Below are 8,860 nucleotides of genomic sequence, written 5' to 3'. Positions count from 1 at the left end.
TATAACTGTTAATTGCTGATTTATTATTTCCAATGCTTCTTTGATCTTCCTTGATTCTAGATTATATTTCTTGATCAGGTATTCTTTGGTCTTCTGGTTCTCCAACTTTTTTTCTTTCATCTGTTCTAGCTTACTTGCATCTGAACTTAGTGCACTGATCTTATTTTCCAGCCTATTCTTCCTGTTAAGCCTCCAAGTAACATGTCCCAAAAAATAAAGTCCAAGGCATCCATTTTCCTTTTCAATACCATTTATTAGGAGCACGTTAAATTGGCACGGACTTGGTGTAATTCTGACTCTGAACCTGATACGGAATTACACCCAATAAAAGCATACATTAGAAACTTTCCCCCCTGAGTCACAACCTCCAATCAATTATCAGTCCAACAGCCTGGTGACTCCAAACTCCACCTTCAGCCAGCTGCAGGTGTCTTCTCTCTTCCCACAGGAAAGGAGTGCCACCTAGACATAACATTCCCTCTATATCCTTATACCCCCTCCCCTTTCAACAATTAGAAAGTGGCAAGCCTGAAATATTTATAAAATTCAGTTATGACAAACCTAAAAGCTAATAGAAAAAGAGTACAAAGGCTACAAGAAAATATGGCTACACATATGTCATCTTCCGGATCAACACTTCCATTTTGATGGTTTTGCTTTTTTCTTGTTTTGCTTTTTTTCCTTGTTTATTTTGTAATCAAAGTGTTCAATTATAACTGCAGCCATGCAATATATTAGTTGATTTGTTTCTTGCAGTGAACTGGTGCTTATACCTCACAAACACACATGATCCACAAAATCAAACAGGTTGGGGAACTCTGCAAAGGAAGAATGCTGGTAACAATCCTGGACAATGATCACCTCAAAAAGCATTAAGCTCCCTTTCATGAACTCCTAATCTGCTAGGCTTCATTGTCCTTTGAAATTAGCCACCCTATCTTCTAACAGAGTCATGTGCACCACCCAAAATCACAAGCTGCTATATCAATTTAATAAATAAATAAAATCAGACCAGTTAATCCATTTTAATTTTAGCCCACCGAAGTTAATTGTCCCTCAGCTGGTACATCAGTAATCTACAATAAAAATCTGCAGTACAACCAATTAAAATTAAATACTCAGTCATTAAAAATATAACATCACATCAACAGGTCTAAGATCCTACAAAAAGAAAAATGATACTTTTAAAAAATATTGTAGTTGCCTTTAAATGTCCAAATAACTGTTGTTACAACAATACAACTGTTTTCCCTCTTGAACCGTTGTGTTTTTAATAATGGATCAAGCTGGGAACAAGTTGAGGGAGTCATTATAAATAAAGCTGGCCTCCCATCCTCTGCTTTGGAGAAGTTATTGGCAACTGGAAAATTCTGGGAGTTGAAGTCCTCTCATCTTAAAGTTGCCAAGATTGAGAAACACAGGATAGAGATTAAACTGTTCTAAACTCACTCTCAGGTGCTCCTAATGCCTGATAAAGTAGTCAACAAAGCTAGCAGTCTCTGAAACTTAAAAAAAGAAAAAGCAAGAACAGTTTTTTCCCGAAGGCCATCACTCTGCTAAACAAATAATTCCCTCAACACTGTCAGACTATTTACTGAATCTGCACTACTATTAATCGTTTCATAGTTCCCATCACCAATCTCTTTCCACTTATGACTGTATGACTATAACTTGTTGCTGGCAATCCTTATGATTTATATTGATATATTGATCATCAATTGTGTTGTAAATGTTGCACCTTGATGAACGTATCTTTTCTTTTATGTACACTGAGAGCATATGCACCAAGACAAATTCCTTGTGTGTCCAATCACACTTGGCCAATAAAAATTCTATTCTATTCTATTCTATTCTATTCTATTCTTATTCTATTCTATTCTATAAAGATGTGATGTAAACACTGAAAAAAAACACAGGCATCCCACCTCTCTTGTAAATACTCCATTCCCTCATATTTGTGGCTGCTGAGAAAGGCTTTTTTAGAGTAGGAAGAGTAAGCTCTTTGGAGGAAACTACATTTCCTCTTCTCTCACAGGAAGAAGCCAGATCTGGCTCCAAGGTCATGCTGGCAGGAAGAACTTTAATCCGGGGCAAAAACCAGGAGGACCACAAAAATAATATTTTTAGAGCAATGAAACTGTTCAGGAGAGGTTCTCACCAAGTTTGATCCAAACATGCCTTTCCTCATCCTGAATTAATTCCGTGCAAAAAGAGATAGAAAGAAAATGCTATAGTAATTTTTAGCAGTAGCTATTATACATGATGCCAATACCATCATTTCACCAAGGCCTGAGTGTTGAAGGAACCAAACAGCTTGTCCCTTAAGACATAACAAAGGAGCTTCCACCTTACCAGAAAAGTTTGACATTTTCCTTAAAGGCATCAAATAAAACATAAAGTTGGTGAATATGGTATTTTATACAGATACAGATTAATAGAGTTGGAAAGGACCTTGTAAATCATCTAGTCCAGTGTTGGCGAACCTTTCGCGTTCTCGCGTGCCGGCCCACATGCCGGAAGTGGCACGTGAAACCGTCCCGTGCCGAATGCATGGCCTTGCTGGCTCCTGTCACGTTCCTGCGCTCAAATGTGCGCCAGCCAGCTAGCCATCGCGCACATGGTGCTGGCAACCCTGGAAGTGTGGCGATCTATTGCGCATGCGTGTGACGCCAACCTGGAAGGCTGGGTGCCAGCTCGCACATGCGCGATGGATCACCGCACTTTTGGGGTCCGCCAGCACCGCACGTGTGATGGCCAGCTGGCCAGCGCGCATTTGAGCGCAGGAACGCGATGAGGAGCTGGCGAGGCCGCGCATTCGGCACGGGACGGCTTTGCGTGCCACTTCCGGCACGCATGCCATAGGTTCGCCAACACTGATTTAGTCCAACACCCCGCTTAAGCAGACCCAACATACCATTTTTGACAGATGGCAGCCCAGTCTCTTCTTGAAAGCTTCCAGTGATGAAACTCCCACAATTTCTGAAGGCAAGCTGTTCCATTGGTTCAGTTTCCAACTATTATTCCTTGTCTGGCCTTCAGGTGCTTTGGAAAATAGCTTGACCCCCTCCTCTCCGTGGCAGCCCCTCAAATATTGGAACACTATCATGTCTCCCTTGGTCCTTCTCTTCATTAGACTAGCCATGCCCAGTTCCTGAAAACGTTCTTCATATGTTTTAGCCTCCAGTTCCTTAATCATCTTGGTTGCTCTTCTCTGCACTCTTTCTAAAATCTCAACATCTTTTTTATACTGTGGTGACCAAAACTGGATGCAGTATTTTAGGTGTTGTCTTACTAGGGCTTTATATAGTGGTATTAGTACCTCAATCTTGATTGTATCCCTCTGTTAATGCAATTTAGGCTTGCATTAGCTTTTTTGGCTGTCGATGCACACTTTTGGCTCATATTTTGGCTCGCATCCTGGACATAAACTGTTTCAACTCCTACCCTCAAAACAACGCTATAGAGCACTGCACACCAGAACAACTAGACACAAGAACAGTTTTTTCCCGAATGCCATCACTCTGCTAAACAAATAATTCCCTCAACACTGTCAAACTATTTACTAAATCTGCACTACTATTAATCTTCTCATTACCCATCTCCTTCCACTTATGACTGTAACTTTGTTGCTTGTATTCTTACAATTTATACTGTAATTGATTGTTTCCTGATTGCTTAATTGTAGCCTATGACTATCATTAAGTGTTGTATCATTAAATGTTAAATTTGTACTCTAGGACTATCATTAAGTGTTGTAAGTGTTGTACCTTGATGAAGGTATCTTTTCTTTTATGTACACTGAGAGCATATGCACCAAGACAAATTCCTTGTGTGTCCAATCACACTTGGCCAAGAAAAATTATATTATATTCTATTTAATTGGTTGTCCACTAAGACTCCAAGATTCCTCTCTCAGTTACTGCTATTAAGTCTGGTTTCACCCAGTCTATATGTGTACTTTTGGTTTTTCTTGCCTAAGTATAAGGCTTTACTTTTCTCTACATTGAATTTCATTTTGTTAGATAGGGCCCAGTGTCCAAGTCTGTCAAGATCCATCTGGATCTTGAGCCTATAATCTAGGGTGTTGGCTATTCCTACCAGTTTTGTATCATCCACAAATTTGGTAAGTTTTTCTATTCCCTCATCTAAGTCATTTATGAAGATACTAGCTGGATACCTGTGCTTCGTTACTTATGACCATTTTTCACACTTACGATCATTGTAGCATCCCCACGGCCTTGACAGATTCTCATTGTCATCATCACTAACAAAGTATATCAGGAGAAATGATGGCTGCTGCTGAGGCCCTTGCCTTGATACTCTCTATCCTTTGGTAGACCTGTCCCTGCACTTTGAATGTTGGCATAAAATTTCCCTCCTTCATCTCTCTGGCTCCAAAAGACATCATTTTGAAGCATCTGTTGTACTTCTGGGCAGCAGAAAGACAGTCTTTTCCCTTTAACTGGTGTTACAGTAGAAGAAACAGATTCATCTGAACTGAGGAAGTCAGTGTAAGAAGTGAGTTGGGGCTGGGACACTATGCAGGAGAAATTCAGTTCACAATCTGTTGGCTCAGTGGTGGTCAGTGATTGAAACACATAAGGGAATATCTTTCCTGCCACCTTGAGTCCAGAAGCTGTTCCACAGGTGGAAGGCGTAGACATTTTGATGAGGTAGCGATGTTTAGTATTGTAAGGAGCCCCAGACTGCTCCTAGTGAAGGAGTGGAATGTCTGCCAGTTTGAACTGAGGGAACGGAATGTGAGGCAAGTGGCAGTTGGAACTTTTCAGGTGGGGAGGGGGAGTAGAACGTCTAACTCCTTAGCACCAGAGCGTGTTTATATACTGTATATGGATATATTGTATATGAAATACTAATAATCTGATGGTCATTTTGAAAAATCCTTTGTTAGCGAGCACCTAGAAGCTAAGAGGAATGTACATGCCAAGTTTCAACTTTATAGGCTTTACCGTTTTGGAGATTTTGTGATGAGTGAGTGGATTTCGCTTTTATATACTGTATATAGATTTATTGATTTCATTTTATTACAGTTGCATTGATTATACTTATGACCATGTAAAACAACCACCCTGAGCTTCACATAAAAATAAAAGCCTTTCAATAAGACCAGACCCCAAAAATCCAGGTCACCATTTAAAATAAAAACATGAGGAGATGTGGAAAAAAAATGGCCCAGACTTCAATTGAATGCTCTCTGGAACAGCTCAGCCTTCAACAGTTCACTGAGTGTAGTTAGGGAGAGGGTCCACTCTGATCTCCATTGGGGGAATGATCCAGAGAAGAGAGAGACGATACAGATACAGAAATAGAAATAAGAGAAAGATGAGAGAGAGAAAGATGAGAGAGGGAGGGAGGGAGAGAGAGAGATTTTGAGAGATCCTTGACTTCATGTCTGTTCAAAGTACACAAATCCATTCTTGGTATCTCAACAGGTGTGGTGCTGATAACACACCTCAGAGCTGTGAAGAGCTCTAAGTACTTGTTTCTGCAAATCAAGCTGCTACTAAAGAGGAGATGGCAAAATCAGTCAGTGTTTTTCCTGTTCAGTTGGCAACTTTATTTCCAGATTTCCTGAGGGCTTCCTGGATCCTGCTTCAACTGTACAGACTCTGCAGGGGAAGTTGGGTGGGGGGGGGAATCATTGCCTGAGGCCATCTAAGTCCCTTTTGCTTCTCTTATTCAACACTTTTAGTCTCCTTCCTTCTATACGCCCACACAACAGGCTGCAGCATCTTTTTCTGCACTCCCCAAATAAATGGCAGGGAGAAGCACTCTAGAGCCCAGGCAGGACAGACAGGTAGGACCATTGAGGTGGAAATCAGTCCAGGAGGAGGAGTAGGTTGTTTTGAGCGGTTCCAATGAAATGTGTGGGGAGGTGTGATTCAGCCAGGAGACAAGAGGGATTTGTCATCAGCAATGGTTGCATAACTCTCTTGGCATTGCCAGCAGCCTCATAACACCCACCAAATTAGCATGAGACGCCAACACATTCCCAGACTCTGAAAAGGGGCACGTCTGCCATCTACTGGAAGATAGATGAACTCTTTTTTTTCCTCTGGTCAATCTTGTCTGATTTTTGGGCACTGTCTGGACAAGTCCCTGCAGTCCCTGCAGTTTTCTTAGCAAGGGTTTTCAGAAGTGGTTCACCATTGTCTGCTTCCTAGAGCTGAGAGAAAATGACTGTCCCAAAGTCATCCAGTTGGCTTTGTGTTCAAGGTGGGATTAAAACTCAGTTTTCTGGTGTCTAAGTCTTCCCAGTCTGTAGGTCTGTGGGGGTGGGGGGGTGGGATGGGAAGACAGGTGAATTATGCTAGTAGACAAATTGGTCAACTGCTTTCTCTCTCAATCCTGCTCCCTAGCTTTCTTCATAGAATAGTTAGGTTTTTGCCATGCTGCCTCTCTAGAGGGAGTTTTTTTTCCCCCTAATTCAACTTGCCTTCTCACAAAAACAGCCATGATGTTAGAAGCTGTATCAAAAGAGAAGTCAAATCAGATCTGGTTATTACTTGGCTGTGGATAAAAATTCCAGGGCTGCCTGTGGGCTAGGCTACAACATCTAAAGAACATTGCGGAAAAAGCTAATGGGAAGCCATTTCTCTGTCGTTGCTCAGGAACCTGTACAGCCATGTCAAAACATCAATAGGAGTCAACTTTGGTACAACGGAGACTTTGTCTTCAGACTAAGTTTGTCAACTTTGGCAACTTTATGTGGACTTCGACTACCAGAATTCCCCAGCCAGCATTCCAAGTATTCTGGGAGCTAAAGTCCATGCATTTTAAAATTGCTAAAATTGAGGAACACTGCAGGGGTGGGTTCCACTTACCTTTACTACTGGTTCACAATGGGAGTGCGTGTGCACGTTCGCTTCACGCACATACGCACTTCTGCACATTTGCAGAAGCTTCTGCACATGCGCAAATCTTTCATGATGACATCCGGGCGGGTGGGCGGAGCATCCCACCGCCATTACTACCGGTTCGCAAGAACTGGACTGAACCGGGAGCAACCCACCATTGGAACACTGCTTTAGACCACAAAGGGTGGTGGGGGAGAAACATCTCAGATTTGGGGTGTACTCAAGAGGCAATAGCAATCCTGTAAACAGCATTTTTACAGTGTAATGGTGGAGCAAGGGTGACCTATATGCAGGACTAAAAAATCTGCATTTACAATGGATTTTTTTTCTTGCTCCATATCCTTCCAAATGAAAGTGACTATGCTTTAATCATTTAAAATCTTATAGGTTCAGGGTAACTTTAGCTTTCATCTTTGCCAGCATGGTCCAAGTAGATAAGTGAACTGGTTCCAATGCTGGCTGATCACTCCCATCATCACAGTCCAAAGTTCTTAGAGTATATCATGTAGAGAAGGGTTGATCCGTTTCAAAAGATACAGATGTCCCTTGAAACATGGCATAACCGTTGAACTTAATACGATCTATTTAAGAGAAGAAAGGAAAGAGAGGGAAGGGAGGGAGGGAAGAGGAGACAAAGGAAGGAAGGAAGGAAGGAAGGAAGGAAGGAAGGAAGGAAGGAAGGAAGGAAGGAAGGAAGGAAGGAAGGAAAGAAAGCAGCATCTCTTCACATGCCAGTTTAATAGCTGAGCTTTTTCCTGGTGTCCCAAAAGACCTTGTTTAAGTTCTATTTATTCAGCTGCTAATAAACCTATGCAACTCACCCTGTAGATTTTAAAATAAGAGGTATTTAGAGACTGAAACCAATATAAACGGAGGATAGCACTTCCATAACCCAGGAATTTGCTGGGTTGAACCATAACAAGCAAAGTGGGTGTCAAAAAGCCCTTAAGTCTTCTCTTGTTCATTTATTCTCAGCTCTCTTTGTCCTTCATTCTTCTCCTTGTGTCATGAAAAGCAAGTTGACAGGTGCGTTACGCAGCGGGTGGAAGTGATGAACAGATGGGACAGAAGGAAGGATGGAAAAATATGGAGAGAAACTTTCCAATTGCAGCCTACCCAGGAACTGGATTTCTCTGAACATGCATTAAAAAAAAACCAAGCAACTTCAGATACTTCCTGAAAGGAAAAAAGAAATATTTTCCAGCTAACTCTAAGCTTACATAACCCAGGAGCTCTCAGATAGGAAATTGCTTTTCTTAATATATTTGAGTTTGGATCACATACAAAACAACCCAGTTTGGCCAAAATATTATTTTATTCTATAAATACCTTCATTCTTCTTTACAATCGTGCTTTTTCACATCTAAACTTTGAGGCTAAACTAGAAGTTACAACAGGTCCGATTCATACTTTGTAACATCCATGATTTGCAAATTATATTGACTGGATTCATATATGCACTAAACTACAATGGAGTGAGTTAGGCTGCTGGTGGTGAGCACTATGTCCATCTGAGATAAGACCTCATCCATTTACAGTGGGGGGGGGTGGATGAATCTGGTGCATGTTACTGACACATGGTTAAGTGAAGTTGGAGATCTAGTCCATCAGCAGCCTTTCCTGAGCTCCTAGATCTAGGGCAGATGGGAGAGCTGCCCCAGGCTTATAATGCTAAGGGACTTCCATTCCGCACCATGTCCAAATGTGCTGAAGATTTCATGACAAAACTAGCTTGTCCTGGAATATCTCACCCCCAATGGAGATCATCACACAGACCTGATGTTCATCTCCAAGTACAGGCATGTGATCTGAATATAGAGGATCATCAATAATCATCAATCCTTTGACATGGCAAGATCAATTCTTGGTCAAGTCACACATTATTGGCATCCCTGACTCCTTCAAAGATAGACCACTTTTGGATAGTCTGCTCAAAGTACTTACCGTATATACTCGAATATAAGCCGATCCGAGTATAAGCC

Source organism: Ahaetulla prasina, chromosome 2 (assembly GCF_028640845.1).
Source record: "Ahaetulla prasina isolate Xishuangbanna chromosome 2, ASM2864084v1, whole genome shotgun sequence".
Classification (NCBI taxonomy): domain Eukaryota; kingdom Metazoa; phylum Chordata; class Lepidosauria; order Squamata; family Colubridae; genus Ahaetulla; species Ahaetulla prasina.
This window is presented reverse-complemented; position numbering follows the sequence as displayed.